Here is a 13002-nt window from a genome sequence, read left to right on the forward strand (position 1 = left end):
GAATCCAATGACACAATCATGTTGGTTAAACCATAGAGGTCAAACAGATCTCAGAGGTCATTTAGTCCAACCAACTATTCTCAAGGCAGGATCTTCAGTCATGTCTTGATTTATAGCCATATAATACAGCCTCTGTTTAAATATCTCCAGTGAAGGATAGTTTCACTGTCAGCCAGTTCTTACCATTGGAGAGTTTCTGCAATGCAGGGATGGGGAACCTGTGGCCCTCAACTCCCACTAGCCCCAGACATCATGGCCAATGGACAGGAATGATGGGTGTTGTAATCCAGCAATACCTGATCAATTTGTTGTCATGCTATGCTGATTTTAATTCAAATGAATCCCAAAGCAGCTTACAAACAATAAATAACATAATAACAAACTCAGCATAAATAAGACAAAATACCATATTTTTCTGTGTATAAGACTAGGTTTCCCCCCTAAAAAATAATGTCAAAAAATTAGGGGGGCGTCTTATACACGGATATATCTCCCCCCATTTTCTTAAATCTGAGTCCCCCCAAATAGGGGGTGTCTTATACATGGTGTCGACTAATAGACGGGAAAATATGATAATTAACAAATCACAAATAAAACAATTATAATAGCAATATAGCCTTGCTTGCCAGAGCAGCCTTTCCAAATGTGGTGCCCTCAAAGTATTTTGGGCCTCTATTCCCTGCATCTTGTTATTATTGGCTATGCTGGTTGGGGTTGATGAGAGGGTACCAGCTTAGAGAAAGGTGTTATTGAGCTACAGGGAACATTTGCCCAATTCCTGCATAAGCATCATTAAGATATTTGAAGACTGCTATCATGTCTCCCAGCCATTTCAACCATAAAGCTCCTCAGAGGACTTGGTTTCCTAACCCCTAACCTTCCTGATCTTTCTCCTCTGGACACTTTCCAGTTTGTCAGTGTCCTCCTTAAAAGTGTGGCTCCCAGTATTGAACACAGAGTTTGAGATGCCACCTGAGCAGTGCAGAATTAGGTTTGTTGCATCTCTCTGGGATTTTCTAAATTAAGAGTGGTAAACAAACCTTCAAGTAGTCTGAAGGTTATTTGAAAACTTATCTTTGTGCTAGTCTGAATATGCACTGAACTCTTGCCTGCAACATAAAAAGGTAAAGGTAAAGGACCTCTGACAGCTAAGTCCAGTTGTGAACGACTCTGGGGTTGCGGCGCTCATCTCACTTTACTGGCCGAGGGAGCCAATGCTGGTCTGCAGACAGTTTTTCTGGGTCATGTGGCCAGCATAACTAAGCCGCTTCTGGCGAAACCAGCAGCGCACGGAAACACCATTAACTTTCCGCCGGAGCGGTACCTATTTATCTACTTGCACTTTGACATGCTTTCAAACAGCTAGGTTGGCAGCAACATGTTGCCTGCAACATAGTAAACAGTCAGATAAAGAACCTTAGGTCATGCTGTTAGGTAATAGATCTATGGAACAGAATGGAAAGATTTCAACTCTTATTGGTCTCAGAAAGTTTTAAGAAATTTTCAGAAGTTTTCAGAAGTTGTGGGGGTGCCACTCAGAAAATGGCTGCCACGGAGGGAATGTGGCATAACACAAAATGGCTGCCATGGGAAGTGTGGCTTAACACAGTATTAGAGACAACCACCCCCTGACCACTTTATGCTTACCCATAGGAAGTCAGCTATGTCCTGCTGGTGCTGATTATGGAGTTCACACGCACGCTGCTACTGTCAAATAAGAACAGGTAATGCCAGAAAATACATATATAAGAGAGCAACACCACTCTCATTTCACAGAAATTGATTAGAAGATGCCTGCACATTTTCCTCCATAACTTACTTTCTAGGAGAGCTGCAGCCTTTTTAAAATGAAAATTCCAGAGTTTGGGGCACCTGTCCAGGGGCTATTGGAAGCCCTCAGGGTGCCACAACACCTGTGGGCATCAAGTTGACGACCCATGCATTATATACCTCCTACAAACTGAGTTTGGAAACGGGTCTCATCTTAATGCATAGGGAAGTTGGTAGGTGAGGAGGCATTCCATCAGATTTGAGGGCCCTAAGCCACTTCAAATTGCAGAGCATGGTTCAGATGATACCTGTATTCTTCCATACCAAACCATTCCCCACTCTCTACACACAGAAAATTAGTATGTCAGAGAAAACGGCTAGAATTCTTTCCCTTTGTGTGCTAATTTTTTGTGGCAAGGATTTTTTTAGTATGGGGGAGCATTCAATTGAGTGAGCACTGATTTAGGGAAAAAAATATGGTAGGTGGGGACATGACAGAGGTTTATAAAATTTTGCACATTGGGAGCAAATGGATAGAGAACACTCTTGTCTTCCCCCATAATGATAAAATATCCCAGGGCCACCCATTGAAACTGATAGGCAGTAGATTCAGAAGACAAAAGTAATTACTTCTTCCCACAGCACTTAATTAACTTGTGAAATTCAGTGTTACAAGATGAGGCGATGGCCACTTGCTCAGAGAGCTTTAAAAGATAATTAGACCAATTAATGGAAAGCTAGGTCTATCAAGGAACATTAGTCATGATAGCTCTATGGGACCAGGTAAGCAACAGGGGAAGGTGATTTCCCTGCTTCTGAGCTGCTGGGGGCAAACAGGATGCTGGACTTCACTCAATAATTGGAAGTGGAATTGTCCAAAAATCAGCACTTGGCATTCTTGGGCAACTGCTAGGACCCCGAAGGCCCAAGGGAAACTCAAATACATAAAGGCACTGTAGATGCCCAGGGAACACTCAGAGCTGGCAGGGTAAGAATGCTGAAATGAATACAAACAGCTGTTGGCTTTTTGCAGTATGGTAGCGCTGCAGAGAGCTTGCTGGGGAGACCATGCATTAAAAAGGGACTCAAAAATAACTTAGACAAGGTTTTAATAAGAAAAACAAAAACTCCTTTTACACTAAATACATTAACAAACAAACATGACCCAACCACCAACCCATCCCCCAGGGTAATGGCAGAGCTAGGTGCTGCTCCTTATATACTACACCCAATTCCTGACACAGCTTAATCAATGCAACTCAGCAGCACCTGCTATGTTTCACAGCTGTAAAGCTGGATCTCGTTATTTTGCTCTGGCCCTTGCTCTGGCCCCTTAAAGATATACACATCGGGTGAAACAATGATGAACCTTTACATTTAAAGAAACAATTCAACAACAGCATGGCTGGCATGTCTGAAAACCTGACTCCACAGCCTTAGACTCATTGTGTTGGAAGATACCATTGAGGTCTTCTAGTCAAATCCTGGCTGCTCAACGCAGGATGCAGCCATAGCATCCTCAAAAGAAAACCATGCAGACTCCGCCAAAATGCCTCCAGCACAGGAGAGCCCACCACCTCCCAAGTCACTTTTGTTTTTGCTCCATCTCCTCTGCTAATGCATTTGCATCTCTTGTACACAACACATGCTGTGTCACACCCAATTGCACAGACTGGTTCACTGTATCTTTCACCCTGTAGTGTAAACCACTAATATAATTCTGGCAGCTGACAAATGAGTGGCGACTACAGCATTTGCATCTCCTTTTGGCAGCTCAGCATGACTGCTGCTCCGGTAATGGACTGAGCCCTGGATGATTGATTACAGTTCTGTGCCACTTTATCCAGAATGGCCCAAGGAGGTCAACCAGTTAAAAACTCATAAGACATCTCCATAAAACTCTACAGTACGCCGCTATTTTTCTCATAATAAAAATAATTATCACATTTTTTGAAGAAAAACTTTATATAATATAGACTATTTTGTCAATTAGAATGCCTCTTGTTGCTGTACACTTAAATGCAGGCAGATCCAGAAGACTTTAGCTCTGGAACAAACAGAAAAAACATGAATTGTCATTCATGTGGTGCAGGAAAGATAGAGGGAAGCACAGTACCACAACTTTCAGAACATCATCTGCTAGAGCACCAGGATAATTGACAGACCCTCTTTGTTATGGTAAGTGAATGAGGTGATTGTGAGACTATCAAGTGAGTTTGTGACTGATTAGCATGGAGAAAGTTAAGAGAATGAAGAAAATAATCAAAGGAGAGGTTGGATACTTTTTTTCCTTTTCTTTGTTGGGGTTCCTACTTCACACTAGCAGTTTAAATGGTACAGGTTCTTGCAAGATTGCTTTCATTTCTAATTAAAAGCTAAAAAGGTGAATTTTCAGCTTGTTGAATACCTTTTGCTAAAGCTTGAAGTGTTTTAAAAGCTGAATCTATGCAGTCAAAACTAAGCACCATTGAGTTTAATGGAGCTTAATTTCAGGTAAGTACAAGATCACAGTCACACTGATTCAAAAACATTGGTGTTACACTATATACTCCTGCTTATTGGTGTGTATGTGAACAAATGGTATGACACACCCAATGTGCATTTTTGTTTTAAATAGTTTATGTATTGTGTTTGAATGCTGTAACTCGCTCTGGGACCTGAGGGTGAAGGGCGAGTAATAAATAACAGAACAAAATGGAAAATTATGGAAAAGCTTGAATGGGGTTTACTTTTGAGTAGATTTTGAAAAGATCCCACTTGGCCTTCTTTAGTCTGCTCTGTGGTTTTACTAATATCTTGTGTTGTTTTTCTTATTCTGTTCCGCATTCATTTTGATAGTAAGCCACCTTGAATATCTGTTTACAAGTCAGACATTAAATAAATTGAGCAGTCAGGGTTTATCCAGCAACATTTCTAGCTTGGGTGCCTTTGTAGTGATGCAGACTGAATGCAACACATAATTCATTATCTCTGCTGATGGACCAGCTGCCTTTGGCTTTCCCTCAGCCATCACCTATCTGCAGCCATTCCAATGGGCTTCCTGAACTGTTTCCATCCCAACTGGTCATTACAATTTTTAACTGCTTATCCTGTCCTTTTTTTTTTTTTTTTAGATGTTGCAATTGTTATGGTCTTGTAAGCAGCCATCCTGAGTGGTATATTTGCACAAAGAGCAGGATTAAAATGCTCTAATTTAGAAAGAAAGAAACTGTAATAACTAGTGACCAAACTTTATTTTATCCCTCTCCTTCCTCCCCATTGCTTTTTCCTTGTGTGTATTGTACTGTCTTTTAGATCAGAAGCCTGGGGCCAGGGGCTGTTTTCCAGCACAGAGGTACCTTGGTTTACAAACAGTCCTGTTTACAAACTATTCGGTTTACAAACACCACAAAACCAGAAGTAGTGTCCCAGTTTGCGAACTTTACCTTGGTTTACGAATGGAAGCCAAACGGTAGAAGGGCACCATTGGCGGGAAGCCTCATTAGGGAAAGCGTGCCTCGGTTTAAGAACGGATTCGGTTTAAAAACGGACCTGAAATGGATTAAGTTTGTAAACCAAGGTACCACTGTACAGTTGTACCTCAGATTACAGATGCTTCAGCTTACAGACGCTTCAATTTACAGACTCTGCTAACCCAGAAACAATACCCCGGGTTAAGAACTTTGCTTCAGGATGAAAATAGAAATCGCATGGCAGCAGCAGGAGGCCCCATTAGCTAAAGTGGTACCTCAGGTTAAGAACAGTTTCAGGTTAAGAAGAGACCTCCAGAACGAATTAAGTTCTTAACCCGAGATACCACTGTACAGAATTGCCTTCAGACGGCTTAGAGGTCAGATAACTCCATACCCTCCAACATTTCTCCAATGAAAATAGGGACATCCTAAGGAAAAGTGGGACATTCCGGAATCAAATCAGAAACTGGGACGGCTTCAATAAATCAGGGACGTCTATGGAAAATAAAGATCACTTGGACAGTGTTCTCGAAGCTACCAGCATGAGTTTGACCAAACTGCGGGAAGCAGTGGAAGACAGGAGTGCCTGGCGTGCTCTGGTCTATGGGGTCATGAAGAGTCGGACATGAGTAAACAACTAAACAACAACAAGGGTCTGTTTTTGTTTAGCCAAGTCTAACCTGACACATGTTTTAATTTCTTTTTAGCTTGCTATTGATTTTAATTATTTTTGTATTTTTTAAAATACAAGCAGTGACAATTTCACACAGGGGTTCTGTTCCCATCCCCTGTGTCTGTCGGCGGAGTTTGCATAAGAGCGCCCTGCCGCGTCCCCATCTTCATCCCCCATTCTGTCCCCAAAGACCCATGAATCGGGGATCGCGTGTCAACTGGACACACCTATAATGTTTGCTGCCTGTACCTGTTTTTAGCTATCTTTTACTGATAAAATTAAATGTTTGGGGAGGGGGATTGTAAATCGCTTAGCAGCCTATTTACAATCAAGTGGCATGTAAGTTTTGTTAACACATAAATGTGAAAATGTGATTAGGTGGACCTGTGCTACCAGCACAGAGTGAGTAGAAGAAAGCTGAATGTGAAAAGAGCCCAGAATATAGTTTAAGGCAGAGCTTTCCAAACTTTTCATGCCGGTGACATACTGTTTAGACATGCATCATTTCAAAACACAGTAATTCAGTTTTATTAGCAATCTGGAGGTTAAACTAACCCCTTTCCAGGAACACAGGGAGTGTTCACACAGCACACAGATTGGAAAGCTCTGGTCTAAGGGTACATAAGGCAGCTAGCTACCTTACCTGAAGCTAAGCAGGTCCGGGTGTGGGCACCAACTGAGCACTCCACATATGTTGGGTTGGCTTCCAAGATGGAATAAACAAATACACACACAAAAATAAACTCTACAGTGCCAGCCCAAAGCATTTTGTTGCCTGAAGCAGAGCACCTAACATTCCCTCCCCATTCTGAGCACAACAATTCACAATGTTTCACTGCACCATTCCGTTCAGACATCAGTTCTTGCTTTCATCTAGCCTTCCTAGATTCCATCATGTGAAGCAGCCAACTTCACCTTGCTGCCTCCCCACTGGCAGACCTATGAAAATTGGCCCCACAGTAATTGTTAGTGGAGTGCAAAAGCCAAAAAGGCACAATATGGCAAGGGCCTTTTTACCTCCATCAGACATCTGCTAAGCTGCTGACTTCAGGCAAACTGAACACCTGCCAGGGCTGCAGATAGATAGGTACAAGCTCAGCACCAGCCTGGTGGGGCAAGATACACCCCAGGGTTTGCTGCAACCCATATTCTGGGCAGAGATAAGGGGCTCAACAAGCAGCCAAGGTGGAACCGCCTTTGGTACTTGCACCCAGCCCAGTGTGTGAGCTGTCAGGCTACAGGGAGTCACAGGGGAGGAATGGTCCTGCTTAAGATAAACCCAGGGCAAACTGCACTCCCCACTGAAACTCTGCAGCCTGCTGCAGCAAGAAACACAAGGGTGTTGTTGGGGGGGGGCAATGAGTCCAAGTCCTACATCTCTTGCCTGCTTCTCTCCCCCGAATTTTAAAAATGGGTTTTTTCCCCTTTAAAAAATGCTTACAGGGTAGCTGAATGCAGTGCAAAACAGAGTGCTGGTTGTGGTATACTGTTTTTTTAAGGAAAAAGTAGGGAATGTTAGCACAGGTGAAAGGTGTTTAATCAGCCAAATTCCTTATGTCTGGCAGTCCTGCCAGTATTTGCTTAGTTTTAGAAGATTGTAGTTAATTAAGCCTACTTAGAGTAAACACAAATTAACAAACCTAGTTTAGTCAAGTTAATGAACTTCAATGGGTCTATTCTGAATAGGACTTGACAACCACCCTCAGTATCTAAATGACAAACGTTTACAGAAGATTTTGAGTCTTCAAGTTTGTCTTACTCAAGCCTAGCCAAGGTGGTGCCCTCCAAATGTTGTTGGACTGCAGATCACATTATCCCTGATCACTGGCCACACTGGCTGGAGCTGCAACCCAGGGAGTTGTAGTCCACCAAATATCTGGAAGGCAGCAGCATGTTCGCCCCTGGACTCCTAACTGCATGTTTCGGCAGCAGGCATTACACTGGTAAAATCCCAGTGCAATTGGCTTGCTCTAGCTGTGCATCATGAGAAAGCAAGAGCTATTGCTGCAAGTCAATAAATACAATTTAGGGCAAGTCCACACTTCTGCTTGTCCCACCACTTTCCCCCAGTGAAAACCTACTCCTTACCACTGAATCAAAGCAGACATTGATTGGATTTTCCATGGATTGAAGTTTGCACCAATTCAGCGGTGAATAGTGGGTTTTCCCAGGGAAAGCAATGGGGCAAACGGAAAATGGCTTTCTAGGCACAGAATAAGCAAGGCTTAAGTGATATGGTACAAGCCCTTAGTCCTCCTCAAACGCAGCCTTTGAAGCTGTAGTCCTCTACACAGTGGTGAGGAACCTCAGGTGCAGGGGTGAAAGTGGCCCTCTAGGTCTCTCTTCCCAACAGTGGATGGAAAGGTGTGTGTGTTGTCTGTGTGCCTGCATGTGTAAACCTCTGACTTTTGTCTGGCTGGGATGGATGCAACCTGCTGTAGAAAGATACAGGTTGCATCCATTGCTCTGCCCACTTTTGCCTCTGGCCTGCCAACCGCCGGCATGTGCTCCCTGAAAGGTTCCACATGAGGGAATGTGGTCCTCAGGTTAAAAAGCCATTAAACACAATTGGACTTATTTTAACAATGTGTTGGATCTCCCTCAAAGTATGTGTAATTTAACTGGATCAACATCGTCTCCTGTTACATTCATCTCTTTCTCACTCTCTTCCTCCCCCTCCTTATGTTGCCTTCCCTGTATCAGATTTTTAGACTGTGCTCATCCACTGAAGGACCTTACTCTTATTCTTTAAAATACCATGCACATCCATGATGAGAATAGCCCATAGTCAGGGTGATGAAAGTTGGAGTCCAGCAGCATCTGGAGAACCACATATTGGTCACTCCTAATAGAGATCAATCAACACACATACATACTGGAAGGCTGCCTTTCCAAGTCCAAGACATGTGCCTTGCAATCAAGCTTTGAGCCCCAGAACATATTTTAAAAAAATTAAATAAAAATTAAATGATGATTTCAGCATGCTGGACATAAGCACAAATCCTGATGGCACTGTGTGGCTGCCTACCATTCTCTCTCCTTAGGCTGAGAAGCATCAGGAACCAGTCCAATATTAAGTCAGGAGAGCACAGCAAAAGGTTTTTTTTTGCCCTCCAAAATACAGAGACGGGCATGGATAGAGGACGTGAGAAAGCTGAGGAAGACCTGTCCTCCCTGCGATTCCACAAATAGTCTGATACCCATTTTGCCTTTGTGGCATTGGCCAAGCCTAGGGTGAGGGGAATGGGAACGTTTGGGGTCACCAGGAGCCAAAATTGTCGGGCTAAAATCTGAGGGGGGAGAGAAATATAGCTCAGTTCCTGCGCCTGGCCACTGCATCAGCAGCAGCACAGCTTGCAATAAATCCAGTGGGGAAACGGACCGAAACGTTCCCATTATTACAGAATGGCATCTGTACTCCCTCCCCGACACAGCCTCCTTTACAAACGTGAGCCAGGCTCTCCTCACAAAAAGAGAGAGAAAGAGAGAGAGAGAACAGCCAGACAAGGTCATCCTAAGAAGCTGCTGGAAAAGAGAGGTGTGAGTTTAAAACACACACACAGCTCTCAGCCTCCTCTTCAGAAGGGCAGGAGAGATGAAAGGCCCCCTTTGTCTCACCCAACCTGCGGCATGTGTTTGTTGTTATTTCTGGGTCCCAAAATTAGGAAGATGAGAATGTGGGGACCACAAGGAACAATATCCTCTTAGGGCATTCATTCTGACTTGTTTGCAAGGAGATTAGTAGACCCTGGTGAGGCTAGATGATGTTACATTAGAGCAAGTTGTGTGACACACTTTCCAGTGCATTCTGCACAGGAAGGGAAGGGAAAGGGGAATGATAGTAAGACAGGTCATAACAGAAATTCTTAACATTATGCATGGTATAGAGAAGCTGGATAGAGATATATTTCCACCCCTCCCTTCTCCATCATACTAGGATTAAAAGGTAAAGGTAAAGGGACCCCTGACCATTAGGCCCATTCGTGACCGACTCTGGGATTGCGGCGCTCATCTCGCTTTATTGGCCCAGGGAGCCAGTGTACAGCTTCCGGGTCATGTGGCCAGCATGACTAAGCCGCTTCTGGTGAACCAGAGCAACACACGGAAACACTGTTTACCTTCCCGCCGGAGCGGTACCTATTTATCTACCTGCACTTTGATGTGCTTTTGAACTGCTAGGTGGGCAGGAGCAGGGACCGAGCAACGGGAGCTCACCCCGTCTCAGGGATTCAAACCGCCGACCTTCTGATTGGCAAGTCCTAGGCTCTGTGGTTTAACCCACAGCGCCACCCACATCCCATACTAGGATTAGGGTTAACTAAATCGAGTTGATTAGCAGTAGGTTTTTTAACTTGTGAAACTCAGTGCCACAAGATGTGGTGATAGCATCTAAGTTGCAGAAGGCTTTAAAAGTGGATTAGACTAGACAAATTCTCAAGGAATGAGAACTCAATGAACAGCTATCAGCCACAATGACCATAGCAAACTTTCATATTCAAAGGCTGCTCAATATCAGTTGTGGGGAGGGAGGGACTGTAGGGGGCACTGCCTTCATGCCTTCCTTGTAGACTTCTCAGAAGCATCTGGCCAACCACTGTAGGAAATGGGTTGCTGGGTTAGATGGTTCAATCCAGCAGGAGTCTCCTTACTTCCTTACTCCACCAAATAAGAACACTTAACATTGTAAAGCAGTTTTGTGTGCTCCTACAACCTGATACATCAACAGGGAGCAGGAAAACTATTGGCAGGCCTCTTGCTGCCAACTCCTTTAATTTTAATCCAAGCCTCACCAAGTCTGTAGATTCTTTTAAAGTGCAAAATCAAACAAACAAACAAAAACCCATGCAATAAAACTGCAAAGAGAATCTCTTTCATGTTCAAAAGGCCTATTTCCAGCCCCTGTGGTGGTAGGAAAAACTTGGCAAATGTCAATGTGTGACAGAGGGGGAAAAATATTAAAGACTTTGATCCAAAAATAAACAAAAGAATAGCATCAAGAAACTTCTCTTTTTTAGTTTAAGTTAAAATTCATGAGATTAAAACAATCTTGCGGGGCTGGGGAGGGCTGTGCTGACTCAGGTTTTGCCCCCAGCTGCTTTCTCCGTGGCTGGGAGGAGTGGAGGCTTCGGTTTTTAATGGTGGGAGGGGGAGAGACTGGGAAGAAGCTCCAGAGCTAAACTGGTTCATGGAAAAGGGATGTAGCCAGGGCTTTTCCCCCCAGCTGGAACTCACTGAAACTCCGTTCTGGCACCTCTCATGTGGGTGCCATTGCCATTATAAAGCAAGAGAGACGTTCATGGTGAGTTCCGGCATCTCTTTTTCTAGCAAAATAGCACTGGGTGTAGCTGCATGGTAGAACAACTGTTTTGCACCCAGAAGGTCCCAGGCTTAGTCCTCAGCATCTCCAGGTACAGCTGGGAATTGCCCTTGTATGAAACCCTGCCTGGTAGAGCTACTGCAAGTCACTGGACAACACTGAGCTACAATATTAGAGCATCTGCCTTTCATGCAGAAGGTCCTGGGAATATCCACTGCCTGAAGCCTTGGAGAGCTGTTGCCAGTCATTGTGCACAATACTGAGCAAGAACGAACAGTGGCCTGACTTGGCATAAAGCATTTCCCATCAGGGCAGGAGTTTGGGGCAGAAGTTCAGAGCCCCACTCAGCAGAACAGAGCAGGAGCACCCCCAAAGACAGCAGGACTCGCCATCTAAAGACTGGGATGCACAAGGACAATAATTCCAGAGCCTAAATTTTGCTAACTGTACCACCACTCTAGTGTATGAATTGGATGAGACTGGGCTTATCACCTAACCCTGGTTTGGTCAATTTCTGCTCAGAAAGGAACATAGTAGGTGCGATTGATCTCTTCTCCCTTCTTTCATTTGACAATTTAGCAAGAAAAGAAGAAAAGGGGGGAAGATTCCAGGTAGATAACTGCACTCCACTCTCAGTCCCCAGAGAGACAGGCCTCAGGAATCGTGCCCATTTCTGTTACAATCTTAAGGGCTCCGCCAGTATCCCTGCCTCAGACCACAACTGGGACTAGATGCTAGAGTTCCTTTGAAGGGTAGATTTTCTCATATGACCTTCATTATGGGAAATAGCATTTCATATTAATAAGAATCTGCACATGGGCGATTCCAGAAGGGTAGCCTTGTTAATCAGTTACAGAAAATGCAAACAAGTCCTACAGCACCTTAAAAACCTTATTCTGGCAGAAACTTTCATGCACTAAACAGAAGTGGGGAGCCGTTTTGGCTCCTCAGGCAAAACCCTGATCAGATCTAGGCTTGTGGGCCAAGTTGGACAGGCAGGCAAGGCCATCCCCTCTCAATCACCTGATGTCACAATGATGTCAGGTAATTGGGAGCCTTGAGGTCCCATTGTTGGGACCTCAAAGAACCACACAGTGCTTGTGAAGTGCTTTAAAGCACCTGAGGCTTGGGGTTTACCCTTGCCAGTTTCCCCTTGCACTTTAAGGCTCCCAATTGGCACTGGCAGCTGTGTCTCTATCTAGCCCACACCTGTTGTCACATAAAACATCAGGTGTGGGGCAGGTGGGCATGGTTTTGGGAAAACGGGCTTGCAGGCCAAATCTGAACTCCTAGCCAGCCAAGTCTGGCCCATAGACTGGAGGTTACCTACCTCTGTACTAGAGGGAACTTTATCAAATGTATGAAGCACTATCCTCAACTGATACACGAGAAGGGGGAGGGGATTGTAAACTTTAAGAACAGAAGTCATGAAATCCCTAAACTGCACCTCTTACATTTTGTGGTATTTGAGCCCTACGGTTCACATCATCTCTCTGTCTATCTCCCTGTGTACATACTGTATATTATGAATTTGCTAACTAAGGACTGCATTCCATGCATCTGAAGAAATGAGGTCCCATCTACAAATATGTAATTGTCTTTAAAAATGCCCTAAGGCTTCTCTGTGTGTTTGCATTTCGAGATTACATTGTAAATAAGTGCTTAATTCTTAAGTAGAGGCCTGCCAAGACTCAAGTCTGCTCTGAACTTGAAGCGCTTTGCCATCATCCTGGAGGCATGGGGATCAGCCAGCATTGAAAGGTCCATGAGAAATCTTGTACATGCACAAG

This window comes from Podarcis tiliguerta (genome assembly GCF_965153285.1).
Source record: "Podarcis tiliguerta genome assembly, chromosome: 8".
Taxonomy (NCBI): domain Eukaryota; kingdom Metazoa; phylum Chordata; class Lepidosauria; order Squamata; family Lacertidae; genus Podarcis; species Podarcis tiliguerta.